General features: G+C 41.5%; 1 protein-coding gene across 3 annotated transcripts in view; it reads left to right on the top strand.

Annotated features, from left to right (window-relative positions):
• The window catches only part of JCAD (junctional cadherin 5 associated), a 66,747-nt gene that overhangs the window by 31,179 nt on the left and 22,484 nt on the right, over window positions 1-13,084 (top strand). The window contains exon 1 of one of the 3 annotated variants that reach the window (XM_070766824.1): window positions 4,080-4,121. The exons of 1 other annotated variant lie outside the window; for it this stretch is intronic. The gene's annotated coding sequence lies outside the window, so the exon portion shown is untranslated. Of the gene's footprint in view, window positions 1-4,079; window positions 4,122-13,084 lie in introns of those variants that run through there. One more of the 3 variants, XM_070766825.1, reaches the window with a different exon arrangement.

Here is a 13,084-nt window from a genome sequence, read left to right as displayed (position 1 = left end):
TACGCATGCGTGGCCATAAAAAAAAGGGTGCGCATGCGCAGATGGTGTTTTGACTTCCGGGTTGAAAAATCGCGATTTAGCCCGTTCGCAATGATCGGGATCGCGATACCCAGGGGATCACTGTATTTGTAGTTCAAGTTAAAATGAGGGGTCCTTGGTGCTTTCTGAGCTTGCTTGCTTTCTTGTAAACGTTTCATTACCCAAACTAGGTGATGTCATCAGGGTTGTGCAGTGTATCCATCTTTACATAATTAAGTTCAGCCTGGTTTCCTCTTTATTGATACCTTTCTCATCATCAAACCTTGAGACAAAATCTGGAGCTGGAGTCCCGGAAGCAATTCGTGACTATGTACAGCCACATTCCGATAGTTCCTGCAATGTAGCTTGAATGAATCGTATTGGCTTTGCCATTATATTGCATTATATAATAATAATATTATTAATAATAATAATAACAACAACAACAACAACAACAACAACAACAACAACAACAAAGTTAAAAGGGACTTTGGATGTCTTCTAGTCCCACCCCCTACTTAGGCAGGGAACCCTACACTATTTCAGACAGATGGGTATCCTATATCTTCTTAAAAACTTCCAGTGCTGGGCAGTGTTCCCTCTAACTTTTTTTCGGTGTGGGCAGAAAAGTATAGTGTCTGAGCGGCAGTCCCTTCGGGACTGAGCGGCATAGAACTCAAATAAATGAATGAATGAATAAATAAATAAATAAATAAATAAATAAATAAATGTGTGGGTGTGCGCCAGTGTTCCTTCTAATTTTTTGGGGGGGTGGGCAGAAAAGTATAGTGTCTGAGCGGCAGTCCCTTCGGGACTGGGCGGCACAGAAATAATAAATAATTAAATAAACAAACAAACAAACAAACAAACAAATAAAAAACCCACCCTGTTTTGCCTCAGAGAATTTCAAAATAAAATACTGTACTGTGTGTCTATAACAGTGAGCTCATAATAGGGCAACTCTATCAATATCAAAATGCCACTTAAATAGTTGAGCTAGTTTCAAACTAGATTTTGATTTTCTTTCTCTCTTCCTTACTCCCATTCTTTTTCTTTCTCTTTTCCTTCCTCTCTTTTTTCTATCTGTTTCTCTCTCTTCCTCTCTTCCTCTCTCTCTCCTTCCCTCTCACTCGTTCCCTCTCGGCTTCTGGGCAGGTTTGGAAAACTCTGAGTTGATGATGATTTTTAAGTGAGCGATTGCTCACTGCTCAGCTTAGAGGGAACTATGGTGTGCGCTATTATGCATGCGCGAGTTCTGACATTCATAATTCGCTCCCCCTCCTTTCTCTCTCTTTCTCTCTCCTCCTTCCTCTCTCATCTCTCTTTCCTTTTCTCTTTCCTTTCCCTCCCTCTTTCTCTCTATCCTTTCTATCTCTCTCTTTCTTTCCCTCCTTCATTCCCTCTTTCTCTCCCTCTCTCTTTCTCTCTATCCTTTTTATCTCTCACTCTTTCTTTCTCTCCCTCCTTCATTCCCTCTTTCCCTCCCTTTCTCTCTCTTTCCTTTCTCTCCCTCCCTCTTTCCGCTGGGGCATTCACAACTTTTGGAGGCAAGCTATTCCACTGGTCAACCGTTCTGACTGCCAGGAAATTTCTCCTTAGTTCTAAGTTACTCCTCTCCTTGTTTAGCTTCCATCCATTGCTTCCTGTTCTACCATTTCAGAGATTTGGAAGGTGGAGATATCTGCTGCTTGGATAAGAGTCAATCCTCCATACTAACCAGTGAAGGACTACCAAAATTTTTACTACCGCAGTGTGGGCGTGGCTTATGCAGGACGCCCTGCATTTTCTTTCAACATCTTTCAGTGAAAATTGGGTACACTGGGGTGGAGCTCCATTTTCTCTACCCTAGTGCATTCCCCCTGTCCACCCACCCCTGATACTAACCTACCCAGGTCTCGTGCTCTGGAGAGGTTACTCCAACTTTGCATACGGCATTTTAAGAACTCTTTCCAAGGCATGATACCATAGTCTTTTGAGACTGAAGGATGCCAATGATGATGACAAATAAGATTTGACCAGGGCAGATTACTATTACTGCCATTACCAGTGCATGGTGTGCGCAGCTTCAGTTGTCTTGTGTGCATATGCACATGCGTCCCCAGTGTTTTTGCTTCTACGCATGTACAGGAAGCAAAAATGCGCTGAAATTGCACGAGGGGACGTACGTGCGCCCGTGATTTCTCGCACACACGCACATTGCCTCACAAGATTTTGCTTCTGCACACAAAGCAAAAAGTACAAAAACTTGAAGGGAAAAGATGGCGGCACCCATTGAACTGGCACCGGAGCGATTGCTTGCAAATTGCGCAATCTGGCGACCTCTACTGGTGAACAGTCGCCTACTGCACCAGTAGCAACCCACCCCAGTCATTTGTGCCTCAAGTGGGAACATGGACTGATTTGTTCAGCAATTCATTGGGAGGTGGGTTTGTTTTGGCTGTGCCGTAATATTCTTAGGAGTCTTACTCTTTCATGCTTCTTGATGGTACTTTATTTTTTTTTAAGTACAGTGATATCTCATCTTATGAACTTAATTGGTTCCGGGATGAGGTTTGTAAGGTGAAAGGTTTGTAAGATGAAACAATGTTTCCCATAGGAATCAATGGAAAAGTAATTAATGTGTGCAAGCCCAAAACTCACCCCTTTTGCCAGCCGAAGCACCTGTTTTTGTGCTGCTGTGCATGGGAAACCCCACCTCCGGACATCCGTGGGTTTTTTATGCTGCAATTTCGCTGAGGCTCCCCTCACTCTGAAACTCCACCTCTGGACTTCCGTTGCCAGCGAAGCACCCATTTTTGCGCTGCTGGGATTCCCCTGCAGCAGCATCGCAAAAACACGGAAGTCCGGAGGTGGTGTTTCCCATGGAGGGGAGCCTCAGGGGAATCCCAGCTGCGCAAAAACGGGCGCTTTGCTGGCAACAGAAGTCCAGAGGTGGGGCATCCCAGTGGTGGCAGCTTGTAAGGTGAAAATAGTTTGGAAGAAGAGGCAAAAAAATCTTAAACCCTGGGTTTGTATCTCGAAAAGTTTGTAAGACAAGGTGTCACTGTATAAGAAAAAAATATTGTCAAATCTTTAAAGATATAGACATGGTGTGGTATCTGAATATCTTTTCGAAGATCTTCCTTGCTCATACCAAAACCAAAAGCTGTAATTTTTAACTGTTGGTTTCAAGATTTATTATCAGGAGTGATAATATACCCTAAAACAGTGATATCAAACCTTTTTTTCCTTGGGTGCCGAAAGAGAGTGCGCACACACTATCACGCATGCCCAAGTGCTCACACCCATAATTCAATGCCTGGGGAGGGCGAAAGCAGCTTTCCCCACCCCCAAAGGCTCTCTGGTTGCAGGAAAGAGCTGTTTCCCAACTATTAGTGGGCCCAGAAGGCTCGTACTTCTCTCTCCCCAGGCTGCAAAGTCTTCCCTGGAGCCATGGGAGGGTGTAAAAACACCCTCCCCCATCTCCCCCGGAGGCTCTCTGGAAGCCAAACACACCCTTCCAGAGCCTCTGTACAGGCCAAAAATCAACTGGTCGACACACATATTCACATTGAAACTGAGCTAGGGCAATGGCTCATGTGCCAGCAGATATGGCTCTGCGTGCCACCTGTAGCACCCATGCCATAGGTTCTCCATCACTGCCTAAAAGGTAGAAGCTATGCTTGACTTCAGAGTCTTTATGTCAGTTTCAAGGGTGGCTGTGTCATGTTGGGTTGTTCTCATGTGTTTTTTTTTAAATAAAAAAAATCTGCCCCTTGATGTTTCCCTCTAGAATTGCCAGTCATTCATATTTTCAGTTATCATAGTGGAGTCATCATCATCATGGCACAGACTATTTATGTTTCCTCCTCCAGTTGTAAAGCCGCATTGCTATTCTTACAATTCAGACCCCCTTAACAAATATTCAGCATACTGGTTGAAATAAGTAAGGAGGGTCTACACAGCTATACAGCAGGCAGCCTCGCAAATAGATAACACCTGTGGTTGCTGTTGTCCTGCCTCTTTAAGCCTTCTCTCCAGCCCGATGCTGTAACCTATAAAAGCTATGCTGGGGTGTGGTTATCTTTAAGGCCAAGAAGGAGTGATGCCGAGAGCGAGAGAAGGTATGTTTGCATGGGGTCGGTGGAGCAGCTAAAAAGATAATTTTGGCAGTGGTTTGCTTTCCAGCCCAAACTAAAAGTATTTTTTATTATTTCAGAGATAATTTTCTCTGTTCTAAAGATGCTTTTGAAAACTTTCTTGGTGTTTTTTTTTAAACTTGAAAACCAAGGAAGTCCAATTGTCTTTTGAAAAGAACCAATTATGTCTCCATAGATATAATTTTCTCTAGCAATACTCACTAAGAGTAGGGCTCACAAGGAGCTGTAGTTGGAGCAGCAGTGGGGAAGAGTAGTGTAGTTATGGGCAATGAGTAATAACTCTAAATCCTTGTTTGTGTTGCCTAGGGACATCTGCCTGTTGGCTGAGTCCAGAAAGAGTTGGGAGGCTTATAAATCAATTAAATTAAATTAAACTTTGTGTTTGGAACCCATTAAATTGGCTTTAATTAAAAACCTGTGAGAACAGCCTTGTCTTGCTGTTTTGCCATTATGGAGCCCATATATTTTATCATTTTCAGCCTTCACTATAGATTTCTGTCCTGTGTAAAGGCTTTATGTAGGAAAAATTAGATGTTATGGGATTCCCATTTTTCTAAAAACGTCCCACAACTTAACATGGCTGACTCAAACAAAAGTTTTGCTACTACTGCTATTCCAGCTACTACTCCTTGTGAGTCCTACTACTACTAGTGACTATTGCTTTAAAAAACCTCTGGAAATTCTCAGTCATATCAGTCTGAAAGTTGGCTTGGGGTTCCTTTTTTTTTTAAGTTTTCAAGGAACACCCACCCCCACGCCAAGAAAATTCAGTTGTAGTTTGAAAAGAACCTTTCAGATTAAAAAAAATACCTCTTTCTAGCTGCTTTGCTTGAATTAAGCTTGTATTGGTTTCCTTTTTGGTATTCTTTGGGCTTTCTCAATTTTCTCTTGTTTCTCAGCCTTTTGCAAAACTATTTTAACATCCAGCATCTCCCTTTTTTACATATAGTTCTAATAATCTGCATTATATAATCCTAAACATTAAATTGATAGCATGTAAAATTAAAGATATTGTGTGATACAGTTTGTGTGCTTTTAAAACTTTTAGTATTGGTATACTAACCTCCTTCAATCTAGTGATTACTACACCACTTTCCAGATTTGCTGGAATTGTTTGCCACAATTTTTAATCTTCTCTGCTGCCAATTGCTTTATTTGTGACAACAATACTGTTTGTCTTTTGGCTATATTGTTTAAATTTGGTAATGGAGCGTTGTTCTAACTTTCCCTTCCTAGCATTAGAGGTTTTTGTAAGTAGGGAATATCTTCTATGGTGTTTTGAATATTGAAAGCTCTATAATTTGGGCAGAATATCAAAATAGGTCTCACCGAATTCTTTCTGAGCTCAGACTTTTTGTACAGCTTTTCTGGTTTTTTGTGTTTTTTGTGTATTTTTCCAGCCTCCGTGCCTTTACAAATGCTGCTTTATCACTGGTTTTTATGTCTTCTATAGGTCTTCTATACATCTTTTTGGTTTTGGCTTCTTTTCTTTTCCTGGCAATTTCCACTTTTTCTTGGGTTAACTGGTTTGCATACATTTGCTTCTTGGTCTCTCTTCACATTCATCCTTAATACCTTAAATTGGCTTCATGGTTCCCATGGTCCTCCATTAGTTCAAAACTGTTCCTAATATTCTTATTGGAAATGGTGGTTAAATGTTCAAGAGGACATAATGGAAGATTTGCATTTGTTCTTCTGGTTTACCTTGACTTAAAATCAGAAGAACAAACAAATGAATGGGAAGATAGACTTCCAATGACCAAGAAACATTAATTTGTAATATATATATATATGTTATTGATATATTTTAAGGTAATATGCATTGATGTATATATAGTATATGAAAAATGTGGAGAAAAAGTTTAAAAATTACAAAAAGAACAATTTGTAATTCAAGTTGGCCCCTAGCCATGGTTTGCTGTTAAAACTGAATTTATTTATTTTCTTTGATCACTAATGCAGCCAATGTGATTTCTGTATCCCTCATGCGGCAATGTCCATGCATGGTGAACATGCAATCTCCATACAAACTGTGGTTTATTGTTAGCTTTGTCTGTACTGGTAGTTTCTTATCACATTGTGCTCTCTGACCTTGGTAGGGTTTTTTTGCAGGTGTTTCATCATTCAAAGTAGGAAATTATCTTCACTGCTAGTAGGGAGTAGAGTTTGCTCTTATTTTTCTGTAATACTGGCTTGTTCTCTCGTTGTTAAAGGTTGTCAGTTTGAATCCCTAGCATAGGTCTGATGCGTGAGCAGTGGGTTGGACAAGATGACCTCTAGGGTCCCTTTCAACTCTGTTACTGTTAATAGGAATTTGGGGCTTGCTTTGAAATTCAAGTGGCTTGCTATGTTGGTTGGTTGCAATGGTTCTGATGATTCCTTGCTTAGATTGTAGTTTACCATTAGTTTGTTTGTCTGCATTAACAGTTCTTTGATTGGTATATGGTTTAGCTGACATTTTATTTGTTTATTATTTATTAATTTGTTTATCTAATTGTAATTTAATTTAAATAGGTTGATTCCTTTTTGGTTTATTATGTTTTTCTTAATGTTCTTATTACTAATTATTTGACTTGTTTATTGTGTGTGCTATTTATCCTTGCAAACAGCTCTGAATCTCAGCATAAAAGTCAATTAAATTAAATTAAATTAATTAATGTTTCAGCATGCGCGGAAGCAAAAAACCCCTCAACTAAACATGGGCACACCTGTAGCTCCATGCGCGATTTTGCTACCTCCACAGGTGCAGAAGCAAAATCGCACTGGCCCTACAAGCACTTACAAGCCGTGAGGGTGAGCACAATTTAGCATTCCGGCTAGTAGCCCACCACACTCCTTGGTACTCCCTAAATTTGGTTGTTTTCTTCCAGGCGTTTTATTACCCAACTAAGTAACCTCAGTGCTAGTAGGGAAAGGGGTTTGCTCTCATTTTCTAGTGACTTGCTGTATCATTGTTTGATAGCACTGGTCTTGGGTGGTTCCTTGGTTAGGCTATGTGGTTTGTTAGTTTGTTTGTCTGAATTGGTAATCCCTTGATTGGGATATCGTTAATGGTGGATGCAAATCTTAAATTGCTTTCTTTCTTGCAGAGGTTTCATTACCAAAGCAGGTGACATCAGTGGTAGCCAGGATTAGGTTTTCTTTGCTCTCACATTTACATACTAATGGCAGTGTTGGTAGAAGTGATCTTAGTGCCTTCTTTTGGGCTGTGATTTACTTCTTCCGCAGCTCAGGGGCTCTCAGTATTCTCTTAATTTGGTAGTGGGGGTTTTTTTGCAGAGGTTTCACTACCAAACTAGGTGACATTATTTATGATAGTGGAGTTTGGTCTTTGATCTTATATTTATATACTTGTGGATTGGCATGCCAGTGCTTTGGTGAGAGTGGTCCTGATGTTTCCCTGTTGCCATTGTGGGTTGTGGTTTATTGTTAGCTTGTTTGTTTTCCTTGGTAGCTCCTTGACTGGGATAGTGTTTACTGGGGTCCTTGGTGCACTATGATCTTGGTGCTTCCTTGATTGGGCTGTGATTTACTGTTGGTTTCTTTGCCAGTTCAGGAGCCCTTTGGGTATTCTCTTAAATTGGTTGCTCTCTTGCAGATATTTAATAACATCAGGACTACTGGGGATTGGGGTTTGGTTTTACATTCTAGTGGCTTGCTCTGTCCATGTTCATTGCAGTTGATTCTGATGGTTCCTTGATTAGGCTGTGGTTTAATGTTAGCTTGTTTGTCTGCATTGGTATTACCTTTTGTATTGTTCACTGTGCAGTTATTGGTGCTTTGAGTTTGCTTGCTTTTTTTTTAAAAAAAGCCATTTAATTATCAAACTTAGGTAACATCATTGGTGCTAGTAGAGATTTGGATTTGGTCTTGTTTTATGTTTCAGAAGCTTGCTTTGTCAGGCAGTTTGTATGGTTTATTATTCACTTGTTTGTCCGCATTGATAGTTCTTTGATTGGGATATTATTTATTTTGGGGTCCTTGGTATTTATTCTGTGTTCTTGGTTGGTGGTGGGTTTTGGGGTTTTTTTGGCAGATATTTCATTCCTGCCTCATTGATAGTTCTTTGATTGGGATATTTATTTATTATTCATTCATTCATTCATTCATTCATTCATTCATTCATTCATTCATTCATTCATTCATTCATTTGTCCAATACACAAATACATAGGAAGAAAAATAGACATGTGATAATATAAAAGAGGGTGAAAGTGAACTTAGAGGAGAGGATATATGAAAGGAAGAGAATAAGATAGGTAAAAGAAAGGAAAGACAATTGGACAGGGGACGAAAGGCACTCCAGTGCACTTATTTATGCCCCTTACTGGCCTCTTAGTAATCTGGAGAGGTCAATCGTGGAGAGTCTAAGGGAGAAGTGTTGGGGGTTAGGGGTTAGGAGTCCGGTAATGAGTTCCACGCTTCGATAACTCGGTTGTTGAAATCATATTTTTTACAGTCAAGTTTGGCGCGGTTCGTATTAAGTTTGAATCTATTGCGTGCTCTTGTGTTATTATTTATTTTGGGGTCCTTGGTATTTATTCTGTGTTCTTATTTATTTATTTTATTTATTTATCAGATTTGTATGCTGCCCCTCTCCGCAGACTCTTGGTTGGTGGTGGGGGTTTTTATTTGGCAGATATTTCATTCCTGCCTAGGTAACATCATCACTGATAGATAATAGTGACTGGGGTTTGCTCATAGTATTCTAGTGCCTTTCCCTCCTAGTGTTTTGGTGGTCCTACTGGTATATTGGTTAGATTGTGGTTTATTATGTATTTGTCAGCATTGATAGTCCCTTGATTGGGATATTGTTTACAGTGGAGGTTATTGGTGCTCTCTAAGCTTGGTGCTTTCTTGCAGAAGTTTCATTACTAAAGTAGGCATTACCATGAGTGCTAGTAGGGATTCAGGTAAAATACTTTTTGCCATTGCATTAAAACCGCTGCTGCTTTGAAATCTGTTTGCACGTGGGTTTCTCTCTACAGGAGACCTTGAGTAGAACAAGATGAGTGTTCACAGACAGGTGAAGACAATTTTGGGGAAAACTGATGTAATACCGTGCAATCTTGCAATAGACTTGCCGCCTTAAAAGAGCAGCGTATTACTTGTGCTCCTGCAAGCAATAAAGATAATTGTGCAGCCCTGAGATGTTTGAGTAACAAACACATCCTGTAATTATCTTCCTTTCTCAGCTCTGAATTTGGGCGGCTGATTGGGATGCAGAGCAAGTATTCAAGAGTTGGGATGGCCACCAGTGGCAAAAATGATGCCGTCCCCTCCTAGCTTGAAAATAATATTGGTGAAACCATTTTGGCTGTAATGAAGTGGGCAAGGGAGCACATGGGCAGAGGTTATAGTCAGAAAACTATCCCACCAGTGTCCATTGTCTAATCTCTGCCCAATTGGCAAGTACATTTCAGCCCAGTTTATAGCCAAATGCCAAGATTTTGAACGACACCAGGCGTATATCCCTATTTGCTTAAACCCATGCCAGATAGTTGATCAATGAAATAGTAAGTAGAATGGCCAGTCATTCTATTTTGCCAAAGCCATGTGTACTTTTATTCTTGGAATTTCTTGGAGAGTCTTCGGAGAGGGGCGACATACAAATCTAATAAATTGAATTGAATTTATCTTGCAACTACCCAATAATCTAGTTCAGTGATGTCGAACCTATGGGATGGGTGGCACTGGTGGCACATAGAGCCATACCTGCTGGCACATGAGCCGTTGTCCTAGCTCAGCTCCAACATGCATGTGTGTGCTGGCCAGCTGACGTTTGGCTTGCACAGAGGGTCTGGAAGGGCATTTTTTGCTTCCAGAGAGCCTCCGGAGGAATGGTGGAGGGCGTTTTTATCTTCTGACGGCTCCAGGGAAGCCTTTGGAGCCTGGGGAGGGCAAAATACGAGCCTACTGGTCCCACCAGAAGTTGGGAAACAGGCTGTTTCCAGCCTCCAGAGGGCCTCCGGGGGACAGGGGGAAGGTGTTTTCACTCTCCCTGGGCATTGAATAATGGTTGTGGGCACTTGCGCATGTGCAGTAGTGCACACACATGCTCTTTCGGCATCTGATAAAAAAAGGTTCGCCATCACTGATCAAAGTTTGTGACTGGTATTAATTAGAGTACTGTTTCCCAACCTTGGAAACTTGAAGATATCTGGACTTCAACTCCCAGAATTCCCCAGCTAGCATTCGCTGCCAAGGTTGGGAAACACTGAACTAGAGCAGTGATGGTGAACCTTTTTTTCCTTCAGGTGCCAAAAGAGTGTGGACGTGTGATGTCACGCATGCACAAGTGCTCACATTATTATTATTATTATTATTATTATTATTATTATTATTATTATTATTTATTATTATTAATTAGATTTGTATGCCGCCCCTCTCCGTAGACACTCGGGGCGGCTCACAACAATAATAAAACAATGTATAACAAATCTAATAATTAAAAGTCACTAAAAACCCCTTATTAAAAAGCAAAACATACACACAAAGATACCATGCATAAAACTATATAGGCCTGGGGGAGATGTCTCAATTCCCCCATGCCTGACGGCAGAGGTGGGTTTTAAGGCAAGGAGGCCTTAAAAGGCAAGGAGAGTGGGGGCAGTCCTAATCTCTGGGGAGAGCTGATTCCAGAGGGTTGGGGCCGCCACAAAGAAGGCTCTTCCCCTGGGTCCCGCAAAACGGCATTGTTTAGTCGACGGGACCCGGAGAAGGCCAACTGTGTGGGACCTAACCGGCTGCTGGGATTCGTGCGGCGGTCCCAGAGAAAGATAGATAGGTAGGTAGGTAGGTAGGTAGGTAGACAGGCTAGATAGGATAGAATAGGATAGGATAGGAAGGTAGATAGATAGATAGATAGATAGATAGATAGATAGATAGATAGATAGAAAGAAAGAAAGAAAGAAAGAAAGATAGATAGATAGATAGATAGATAGATAGATAGATAGATAGATAAGGTAGGTAGGTAAGTAGTTAGGTAGGTAAGTAAGTAGGTAGATAGATAGGTAGGTAGGTAAGGAGAGAGAGAGAGAGAGAGAGAGAGAGAGAGAGAGAGAGAGAGAGAGAGAGAGAGAGAGAGAGAGATAGCCTTTACACAACTCAATCCAGATAGAATCTTAGACTTCAATGGGACATTCAAAATCTTCTGATAGCTAACCTTTTCCAGTCTAAGTGCCCAATGGACACGTGGGTGCAGAATCCCCCAAAATAATGCATGCATGGCCCTGGCACATGCCGCTCCACATATGCGCTCACGGCCACACAGCACGCCCTAAGCTCCTCAACATATGCAGTGATGAGCCCCAATGGGTATGGTCAGGTAAACAGAATAAGTAGAATAATTTTGATTTTTTTTCTTTCCCCCCCCCCCCCCTTGGACTCTGGGTATGTTTTTCCTGCCGCAGTAAATGAGGTTGAATGTGTATAATTTTAGAAGAGCAGTGTGTGTGTGTGTGTGTACGTACATACACATACAGTTTATACAGTTTACAAAAGGCAAGGAGGGTGGGGGCAATTCTAATCTCTGGGGGAGTTGGTTCCAGAGGGTTGGGGCCACCACAGAGAAGGCTCTTCCCCTGGGTCCCGCAAAACGGCATTGTTAGTCGACGGGACCCAGAGAACGCCAACTCTGTGGGACCTAACTGGTCGCTGGGATTTGTGCGGCAGAAGGCGGTCCCGGAGATAGATAATAATACATACATAATTCACTGCCTGGGGAGGACAAAAACAGCTTCTCTCGCCCTCCGGAGGCCGGAAATGGCCTGTTTCCCAACTTCTGCTGGGCACAGTTGGCTCATGTTTTGCCCTCCCCACGTTCCAAAGGCTTCCCTGGAGCTGGTGGATGATTAAAAACGTCCTCCCGTATCCCCTGGAGGCTTTTTGGAAGCCAAGAACGCCCTCCCAGAGCTTCTGTGTGAGCCAAAAACCAGCTGGCTGGCACATACATGCACGTTGGAACTGAGCTAGGGCAACAGTTCATGTGCCAGCAGATATGGCTCCGCGTGCCATCTGTGGCACCCGTGCCATAGGATCGCCAACACTGAACTAGAGATAACTTTGCAATTTGATTTCCCATTTAATAGTTTTCAGATACAAGTCAGATATAAGTTTAACACAACTGCCAGTTCAGTCAGGTACTGATGGGCAGTTATAAGAGTCTACCTCCAACACAGCTAGGAATTTTTACAGTAGTTATTTTGTGAGTCTGAATCTAAAATGTGAGCCCCAAATCAATTAATTACATCTCACATGCCAACATCAAATACTTTCCTGGCAAATTTGGTGCTAATTTGCACTTATTTTTGATACAGGCTATCTCAAGCAACAGCATTGTATTAAACTGAGTTTAATATTGTATCCCGAGAAGTTGATTTGGCACTGTTCTTGTTTAGTAGATCCTGCTAAGAGTTTCCCACTCCATCTGCTCAGTGGGTTAAGGGTAAATAACAGCAGAAGTGATTAAATTCTCCTTCACACCATTGGCTCAAGATAGATCCTACCATTGGTTGCTTTTGAGTTTTTATTTTAATTGCTTTCTTTACCAAATTCCTTTTGCTTTTCTCTTCGGCCCCTCTGATGTTTTCTCCAAACCTATTAACGTTGAGAGAAAATGGGCAATTGATTGATATGAAAGAACAGTGTAGCTGCTTTGATGGAGGGATTCAGATTAACATTTGTTTTCATGTGCAGTGGAAAACCTATGAAAAGAGGAATGTGCTTTGAGGAAACTCACACCCTGCCATGCCAAGTACTCGAGATGTCTGCAACAAGCCCTCTAGGGAATGCCAGTGAATGTTCTGCTAGAATTCCTTCCTTTCTCCCTTCCCTCATTTTATGGAGAGCAAATTTGGCTTGTTGCATTATTTGAATGCAGTCCTCCAACAGTCAGCATCATTAAAAATGAAAATATCTGTGTCTATC

Source organism: Erythrolamprus reginae, chromosome Z (genome assembly GCF_031021105.1).
Source record: "Erythrolamprus reginae isolate rEryReg1 chromosome Z, rEryReg1.hap1, whole genome shotgun sequence".
Lineage (NCBI taxonomy): Eukaryota > Metazoa > Chordata > Lepidosauria > Squamata > Dipsadidae > Erythrolamprus > Erythrolamprus reginae.
The sequence above is the reverse complement of the archived record's forward strand: the minus strand, read 5'-3'. Positions and strand labels throughout refer to the sequence as shown.